Below are 10,625 nucleotides of genomic sequence, written 5' to 3'. Positions count from 1 at the left end.
ATTTGTATAATAACAAATAAACAACTAGTAGAGATACATAAAATCTATGTGCACACTTAATTATTGATATAAATTATGTTTTAGTCAAGATGACATAAATTCAAAACTGTGTAAAATTTATGTTTATTGGCAAATTTATTACCTCGGCTTAAGTTTTTAAATAGATAAGTACGTATGTCTAATGTTGAAGAGATTTTTAAGGAAATAATTTTCTTGTGGATAATATGACATCCCGACCGCTGTAATATTACTATGCCGGAGGGTAGCTTACGTAGATGGTTTTATGAGATAAATGTTCTTTAAGACTTTCTTACAATTTAATTTTTTTGCTATCGATACTAAAAACTGATACAGCCACTTAGTACAATATTCAACGCTGTTTTGTTAATTTAATAATTAGTAAAATCATATTTTTAATAGTAACGTACTATTGAAACTTGAAATTTGGACTAGATTTTTTTTTTAATATCAACGACACATAAGTAAAATATAGTTTTAGTAGGTAAGACTTCAGCTACAAATTTTAAGTTTAAATTCCGTGTTGGAGTAATATATACATGTAGATTCTTAAATAAATTCGACATGTTCATCATATTTAAACTTTAAATAAATATTTCTGAAAAGACTAAATAAAAAAAAAATAACCGAAATGAAAAGACTTATACTAAAATACCAAGAGCAAACTGTTAAAGTTTCCCATGAAAATGTACAAATAGGATCAGTAATGTCAAATGAACTTTCCGCCGAGCTTAACGCTCGTCACAGTCAAATCACGAGACAGAAATGAAACGGAGATATAAATAGTATACCTCACTGTCCTTTAGTTCGTTTGTCACGATAACATTCAAGAACTCAAAGAGGCTTGTAACAGATCAAATTTAATTATTTACACTAACAAGATTGAATGCATACATTTATTTATTTATATCATCTCTCCTTTGTTGTATAATATGTACGTATTTAAAAGTTCCCATACCAAAAAGTTTTCGATTTATCACTATGATAGAATAAAAAATATATTTACATTCATATATTAAAAATAAGAATTATCATAGAAAAATACGTTAAATAATTTTGGTCTCTTACCTCAAATACTGAATTAAAATACAGTTTACTTTTTCATAGCAGTAGGACTACTAAAGAAAATATTTTTTTTAACTAAACACGTATATTACAACAACCTTAGTATTATTCTTTAATTATAATTTTTGTACACATTTTTTCTGTCATAACATTTTAGTTGGTCTGTGATAACCTAATTAATTACGATATAAATAAAAAATATATAAAACTTATACAATTAAATTTATACAGTAATATAACTCCCTAGGATTATGATTAGATAACAATGGTATAGAAATCCGAAGGCACAAGCAAAAAAAAACTTGCTCGGAATCTAAATCAATAATTTTTGATAAATAAAATAAAAAATTGCTATTCCAATTTTTTGTTATATTTAGACGATTATGAGGTGATGAAAACAAACATGCGGCAAAGTGATTGAAAACTAAATAATAATGATTAATTAGTTTATCAAGACGATCGAAGCTGTTGAAGCGTGTGAAGTAATTAAATATTTTAGGTTTTGATTAATGATATATTCTGATGATTACATGGTAAATAATTGTAAAAATACAAACACAAACCCAGTTTCACTTCGAAATGAAGATGATAAGTTCAGAAGGCATTTTCTTTTTGAACGTTATACATAAAAACATATTTCCAACTATGGTGAGCTAACTCCGTAGTATCCGTAATCCATATTTTTTTAATGTTTTTTCCAACTACAGCGAAGTTCAAAAACCTTCTTTTGTACCTATACAATATACATATGTATTGGTATGTATGATGGTGGTGGTATTGTATGGTATTGTGAATGGTATTTTGAATGCAACAAATTTTAAGGTAGATTCTGTTTTGTAATTATTGTAGCAGGCATTACAAAATAAACATTTTTTAAATTTGCCAACAAAAATATTATAAACTTTATTTTATCGTAATTACACATTTTATGTGGTTATAAGAAATAATTAAAAAATAAATTAAAAAAACAATCCTTATATTATCTCCAGTTCAGTTGGGTACTGTGGCAAAAAAGCTCTTTCGTTTGTACATAATATCAAAATACTGTAAATTTCCATTGTAATATTAATATGTGTTATATAATTATGAGGCCGGCAGACATAATAGGCAATAAATGTATCAAATAATAACAAGGCTCTTTAACAACATATTTTTATTAAATAGTTAATGAGAATAGCAGTCTTTTTATAATAATCCAAGACTAAAATTAATTTTCTTAAATTATCCGATACCGATTCTGAAGATTTCAAAAACCATTTTCAAATTAATTTCTAATATTTTTTTATAAAACCATTTATCTATCTCTATTTAATATTTATATCACAGAACATCTAATTCAAATGCACTTCAATGGTACTAATATTACAGTTAGAATATGAATAATTTAACACAGATGTGTATTACTAATTGGACCTAATAATAATTAATTTAATATTTAACAATGATAATATTCTCTTACAATAGAGTCTAATACATGATAACTACAATTTCACTGCTGCATATTAATGAAATTAATCATAAAATGATCGTTTGAGAAAAGCATTAAAATTTAAAAATAAATCTGTTAACAAAAAACAATAGAAAAACAAAAACAAAATGAAAGTAGATAAAATAAATAAACATGGTTTTTTATTTTAAAATTGATTTTCGTTTTATCTGAGGATCGAATTTAGATGAGCATTAATTTTTAAAATAGCTACATTATGTTAAGTTTCATATATCATACGTTATTTTATTTGCAATGAAAGTTTAACAAAAAGTAAGTAATTGATTGAAAAATTTTAAGCTATCATCAACCCCAACCACATTTAGGACTAATATCGTATATAAAATGTAATTCAAACGGATTTTTAAATCAAAGGTGTACGTATTTTAAATATTCATTTTATCAGCGAGGGATTCAATGGAAAACCAAGTAATGGTGTACCAAAAGTGATATGGCGTCAGTACGGTTACACAAATTTTATTCCTAAAAATAGATATGTTTGAAGGAAATCTTTTATATAGATTTTTTTTATGCTTTAAGATTCAAGATTACATATAACTATGACAATATTATTCTGTCCTAAGGCCATGCAGCCTAATAGTCTTTTCAGGGTAAATGTGCAGACTGTTTTACATATTTTTAGATATCATCTCAAACTTTGCGTATTATAAACGCTGTGCTGCCACCGTCACGCGAGTAATTCACTTTAAGTGGAGCGTTACTAACGTAGAAAAATATTTGTAGGTAAAAGAAGTTGACAAATATTTTGCGGCACTTATCTCATTTTAATGTCCAATGTTATTGTTTTGGAACATGAAACCAAGGCGTTAAACTATTTGTAAATGTAAGAAAGTAACGCAATCTTTGCAGACTAATTTAATGAAACGGTTGTTAAATTCGGTGTCTTATTATCATTTCACATAATTTCACTCGAAGCATACACTCGAAGCATACACATAAGGACGTTATTGTATAAAAGTCAAAAGTACAACAGACTAATAATATTATGAAATGCAATGCCCACATGTGTGTTGATACATGTTCAAACTAACGAGTAAAATCTTATATTAGATAATATCCACATACTGAGGATAATTGTCATTCTACATAAAATTGAAAATAAGCATAGTTGTGTGTTGAATCCCACGCGTGTACTAAGTCTCGAGCCCCCGGGACGCGTATTTCCAACATTTCACTTTGGCACGATATTTATAGATCAGTTTAAAAAGCGAATTCACCGGAACATTTCCTTTTCTATAAAGGAATTTTAAGAAAATAACGGAGGTTTTGAATATAGCTAACATATTTGAAAGCTTTTGCACGGAAACTTCGTCGAAACATCGGTTTATATTTTTGGTAGCTTTATTTTTGTATAACATTTAAAAATGTTTGTTTCCTATGTAAAATAAAATTTTAACAGTTAATATTTAATTTTTGAAAACAAAATCATTTATTTCGAAAAATATTCAATGAGAAATAAATTAAGTTACAATTCATTACAGACCACCGTCCATTACATATAAATCATAATCAAAAGTTATTTAAATTGTCAACATATTAATTCCGTAATATTATTTCCATTGAACAGCTTTTTAAACTTACTTAACGTAATTATGTATAGATTAATTCGAAACAAAATTTCAGGCGTTTACTTTTACAAAGTGCGGAATAACACCGTTCTCTTAGAAGCTTTTTAGAGCGCTGTAAATCTTCGAAGAAAAATTAGCGCTTTTGTTTTCTGCGCTTGGATTATAAGAGTTTTAAATGGACGCGAACTACATTCAGAAAGAAAACTATGTACAACACTTAATTGCGTTAAAGGATTGATATAATTTAAAAATACAATTAAGAGTTCGAACTCAAAAAATCCATTCTACACAATGCTTTGTCAAACTCAGGAATATTTAGTGTAATTTTTAAGAGCTTGCTTATTAATTTTAATGATATGACCGAAATACTGCTGAGCACGCTCCTCACTGTAAGTGTGCTTCTTAAAAAGGTCTAGAGTACACAAAGTTCTGTTACGATAATACCTCTACAGACCCCACTTCAAATCCGACGCAAGATAAACGGTACTGCTATTATTTTTATGTTGAAATTGAGATTAAATTGAGATCCTGTTTCGGGGAAATACGTTTCTTATTATGAATTAGTTCTATTGTATGAGGCTTGTTTTTCTATATCGTATTGTTACGTCGTCATATAATTTTTCATATCTTATTTCGATAAATTATTTTAGAGCTTATCTATGATATTTTTATATTTTGCGTTTTCTAGGTTTATGCAAAATATTTATTAATCCAGAATGATTTATAAATATTTATATACGTTTTTAGTGCTAAAAAATTTATGGCTATATCAGTACCGGTTTTTTTTTATTTTAAAAATAAAAAAGTTATTTAGAATCGTACATATAATTTTAGACTTAAATTACGCAGGGCTGTTTAAAAAAATATTAATTCATAAAATTTAGGAAGAACATGAAAATATTAACATTTTATAATTGAAATGAGCTCCAATTATATAATAACACGATGTGATTCAAATAAAATATTACAATATAACTTGTATATTGTTATCCATTGTACATACAAATTAGTGTTCAATCTCAATGAAGAGCAAAAATTAAAATTATCTTTTCAGTAGACATTAATAGAACAAGTATAATATATAAATTATTTATATTCTCAGCTTTTAGTTTATCTTTAATTACTAGAGATTATATATAATATTATTTCTTTTAATTTGCATCAAATATAAACCCAGTATAACGTCAAATCAGCATCGTGGTTTAATAAATAAATTATGATTTGCGATCTTTATATCGATTGGATATTAACGTGAAGATTTGGTGCCAAAAAATCTATGTGATAGTGAAAATTTACTTCCAAACATTTTGTAAATCAATGATGAGGTAACTGATGAAATTAAAGATAAATCTCCGTACAAGAAAATGTTCTGATTAACTAACTTAACTACGTCGTTCGTAAACTGCTAAACCATACATAGGTATGCGTGTCGCTTGGTTCACTGATTACAATATTACATTATTTTTCACTTGTTACATGACATTGATTAGTAATTTTCTTATCATTAGATTATGTTAAAGCAATTTATACGTTGTAATATTTTACTTATTTTAAAATACTTCTCTAAAGAATTAATTCTAATTCTTTATCTTAGTTTTGCATTGTTAAAAAACAACAATAACTCTCAAACTTAGCCCTGAAAATAAACAAGAACTTATAAGATCCATATAACCATACGTACCTAGTATAAAATTAACTTTTAAAATAATTTTTCTTTTGAAAAAATATGTCCTATGCATCCTATAATTTTTGTTTTCTGCAAAAAATTTAAAACTTTACTTTGTTATTAAGAAAAAAACCCTATATGAATACTTTACCCCCTTTGTATATACATTGTAAATTTTATTCAAGATATCATAATATTGGTTGCGGCCCAACAATACTGGAAATTTGACGTTGAATTATTTATGATAGCAAGTGAGCTGTTATTGAATCATAAGCAACCATTCAATGGAACTGTTTTGACACCAGCTATTGACTGCACTCCCGATTTCAAAATGACTTCGCTTTGTGGAAACGGCTTTTGTTATACTTTTTACATCAACTGTATCATTTTTCATATTGTAAGTCGTATCTCTGATATAATTTACTGAATGAAACTTGATAGAATTATAGTTAATGCTTACTGAACTTCTTATCTGAAACCCAGTGATGTGAGATCATTATATAATATATAGTTGCGTTTAACAACTTTATTAGTTATCTCCTAATATTATACAAATATCTACCAATACAGATATATTCTTTAATTTAAATAATTTTTCACTCAAGATTCCGTTCAGCCTCAACCTATGTAAGTTAAACATTGTCCGACATTAAAATATTCATAACGACGTTTAGAACTCAATTCAATGAATATATGAAACTTGAGGCTGAACTTACTAAGCAGTTTTATAACCGTGTCGTAGTTTAAAACTATTGATTTTTATAAAAGGTGTTGATAAAATTATACAACAAACAAGCTTCGCGTAAGTATTAACATTAATGCCCTTATAAGTTTTCGATGATACATGAATAAGTCATTCAAATAATATTTATTTACATCATTTAATTTATGAAAATATTTCAAAAGCATTATCAACAGAAAAATCAGATAGAAACAGAAACTCATAATAAATCTAGATAAAAATTGATTTAACGAAATTTTATACGAAAAATTTACAATGGAATGAATAAAAAATTCTTTATCCAACAAAAAAAACGGATGGATTAGAATACGAAAGTTATCTGGTGAACCCTTGCGAACGTAGCAGGTGTGGATACACTTTTTATTTCGCCTGCCGGCTATACTTGTTTGCAAGGGAACAATTGTAGATTAGCTCATGTGTTCCTATATAAGATTAAATGTGAAACAGGAATCTTTTTATCTGTATTATAAGTAGCGATTATTTAAAGTCCATTACAATAGAATTGATTTTTTCTCTAATGTTTTTTAATTGTATAAACAAGAAATACATATTTAAATCAACAAAGCTTGAATCACATGTCATGTCATGTTGAGTAGATTTCAGAATTGTATGGAGTGTGAAATTTAAAAGAAATATTTTCTGTGTCTATAATATTTACCTGGCATATACAAATGAATTTTATAAACAAAATGTTAAAGGTCGGAGTATGATGGAACGAACCACAAAATTCAATTACGTTGCATACAAAAATAAAAACTTGTCAGTCTGTTCGGTGACACTGATTTGTTTTTCACTATGTTTTTTCTTGAACACTATGTGGTGACTGAAAACAATATTCTATTCAATAAAATGAAAATCAGAATGGAAAAATGGGAATTAATGATATCTTTCTATTCTTCCATGTGAAAATTTAATTCTCACTTCACCTACATATATTATATAAAGTACAAAAACAATAAAAAGAAAATGTAAATTAAACTTCTAAATGTAGGAATATTTTTTAATAAAAAATAGAAAGATACCATTGTAGTCTCACAATTTATTTAGACACGTGAAATTCGAAATAAAACATTTCTAAAGTATTCTGCTATTGTGAAATACGTCAAGGAAATAATGGCGTACAAGTTTGTGAGAGAGGCTGTGAGATAATGTCTTGAGAGCAGCGAAATTGTTTGGTAGATGCTGTCGTTGCCGCTCCCTTCAACTTGGTAGCACTATACTTTTTAATAATTTCGAATAAAACTCGCACAGATTGAAGAATTCTTGCATATTCTTGTATAACACCGTATTTATTAATGTGACTTTGTAAATATTTATTTATTATAACGAAGTAACTTTTATGTTAAATCCGTAAGCAGATATGATAATTATAATATGTATGATACAATAGCTTTTTGTTTAATTGTAAATTATGTGTTAATAGTTAGAATATATGTATATGTAATACACAAAAAAAATATGTGTATATTTATAATTCAAAAAGTAATCTATATTAAAATTAAATGGTAGACTTAAGAATTTCCTAATTCCTTAGAGGACAGAACTTAAAATTTAAAATTAAACAAAAATTCTGGACTGATATCAAGTGATCTGCAACAAAACCAAAGTGTTCAAAGAACCAAATATTTTAAATGACAAAGAAAAATGTATTTTTTTTTAAACTTGTTTCTGTGTACATTGAAACCCTATTTTAATTTTATTGTTTTGCCTCCGAAGTAAGTATAGTAAACAATAATTCCGAAGTAAATAGTGTTTTTTAACTTTACAGATCTTTAATATAAAATCCTAAATAAAGTTCTACTTTATTAAGTGGGCGTTAAAAAAATTTAATATTTTAAAATAATATCAAAATATTCTTTATTTCAAACCTCTACTAAAATAAAAAAAAATCTTTAAAATTAAACATAAATTAAATTTCGAATTATGTCAAGCATAATAAGTCAAACAAAATAAAGCACGGCGTACAAGTAATGACTGGAACAAGATAACTTAATTCTATTTTACACAAGAGTGCTTTAAAATAAGGAGGCGCTTTCATTAGAAGAAATACCCCGTGAAATTAACTTCCGGATTTAGTTCACACTGGACACTTCAGGTACAAGAGATAAATAACCTGGTCGCTACGGTTTTTTTCTTTGGGGCTGCTTCGCAGTTTCGCAGTTGAGAGTCCAATAATCTATTACAAAACATCGATTTAACAATTATTCATTAACATATTCTATTTTTAGTTGAACACCTCAAGTAATTGTAGAAATGACATCGTTAAAATGTCACCGTTTCAATAATCAAATCATCTTCAAAGGTTACAAAGTACTTCTATGTATGTAATTTAATAATAATTCATATTTATTATTTGCTTACTTTATTTTGAACCCAATATTACTTTGGACATGTACATGGCGTTGCTTACAATTTTTTAATACGAATTTAGAACTTTGTATAGGCATCATTTCTAAAGCTGGGATGAGCGTTGATGACTTAAAGAGGGTTATTATTTGCTTATATGTACTTTGAGATTTTATGCGTATTGATTTAATGACCATAATGCGTATCGTTTGTTTATTATTATTTAACTATTTATATAAAGGTCGAATCGAATTAATTATTTGTGGAAATCTGATTTTAACATCTATTTCTGGTATTTTTACAAAATAGCCAATTTAAATAAAATATACCTAGTTTGAAATTCATTTTTTGTTATTTTTTTAATATATATAAAATGATTTTATTCAAACAAAAAAAAAAGTGATTTGAAAACTGTTTACTTTATTCGAAATAGTTTACGATATTAACAAAATAATATTCTGTGTAATTTAATCGATGAAACATACTGTTGCAAGATACTAAAAGGTTTAAGATATATATTTTTATTATATATATATAAATATTATACTTGTTTGCTATATAAATGATTTTGATATCAAAAAATCATTTAACTGTTAAGTGAAGGGGATCAGTCTAAGTGGCGGCTTGTCTCAGGCGTTACTTGGCGGTGTCTACGTTCATAAAAAAGACAATTTCCCTTATTGCCGCAATCTGTTACACATGTTCCGACACGGTTATGTCTACAGCAGCCCTCATAAACGACAAAGTAAACTATTATTTATCACCCGAATTTAGGGTCAAATATTGGACTCATCAACTTTACTTGATATATTATTGCTACTATTCAGAAAATAATAATAATAAAAAAATTAACATATAAAATAATCACATTTTATATATAGAATTGTTTTTATACCTTACTCTTCGCCTTTTTTTGTATACATATTTGAGAAGAACATATTTTTTATAATTTCAATAATTTTTTTTTTGTTTTTCTAATCTTAATATTTTCATTTCTTGTATTCGAGATTCAGTATTATTTTAACAATCTCTATCAAAATATTTAGTTTATAAAAGAAGAATCCTTTAAGACAAGGTGACTCTAACTACCACAACATGAGAAATGTAAGATGTATCTCTGAAAAATACTAGCTGAAGTTTTAAAAGTCTGAAACACAGCTCTTCTTTTATTCATGCCTTGACATGTGGCGTTTTCTTCGTAGTGAACAGGCTTTCTTCCTTAACAAAATAAACAACATTTTGCTTTGAGTTGGGAGCTTTAAAACCGTTGTTCTTATTTTATAAATTCTCTCATGCAACCTAAATTAAATTATAGACAACAACAGTATACCCAACTATATCATATGCAATAGATGGTTCATCGAGGCTTATATCTAGGCCTAAGTGGAATACACATACATTTTCTCACATCTCAGAACATTTTAAGATCATCCCCACCATTCAGTTTGTGTAGGCAGTTCCCTTTTATCGCTAAAATCTCTATCTATCCCTGTCGGTCACTGAAAAATTCAAACATTTTCCAGCGTTCCTTATCGTGTACAAGTCTTTTCAGTTTTATGAATACATGTTTTAAATTTTGCATGGCAAAGAAACATTTCCTTTAACAATACAAACAACATTGGACCTTTCAAATGTCTGGCTTCGGAATCTCTAACATTTGTTTCACAACAAGTCACAAGAAAGTTACTATTTAACAGTAAAAGAAGCCTTAAG

The sequence above is a fragment of the Danaus plexippus genome, chromosome 15 (assembly GCF_018135715.1).
Source record: "Danaus plexippus chromosome 15, MEX_DaPlex, whole genome shotgun sequence".
NCBI lineage: Eukaryota > Metazoa > Arthropoda > Insecta > Lepidoptera > Nymphalidae > Danaus > Danaus plexippus.
This window is presented reverse-complemented; position numbering follows the sequence as displayed.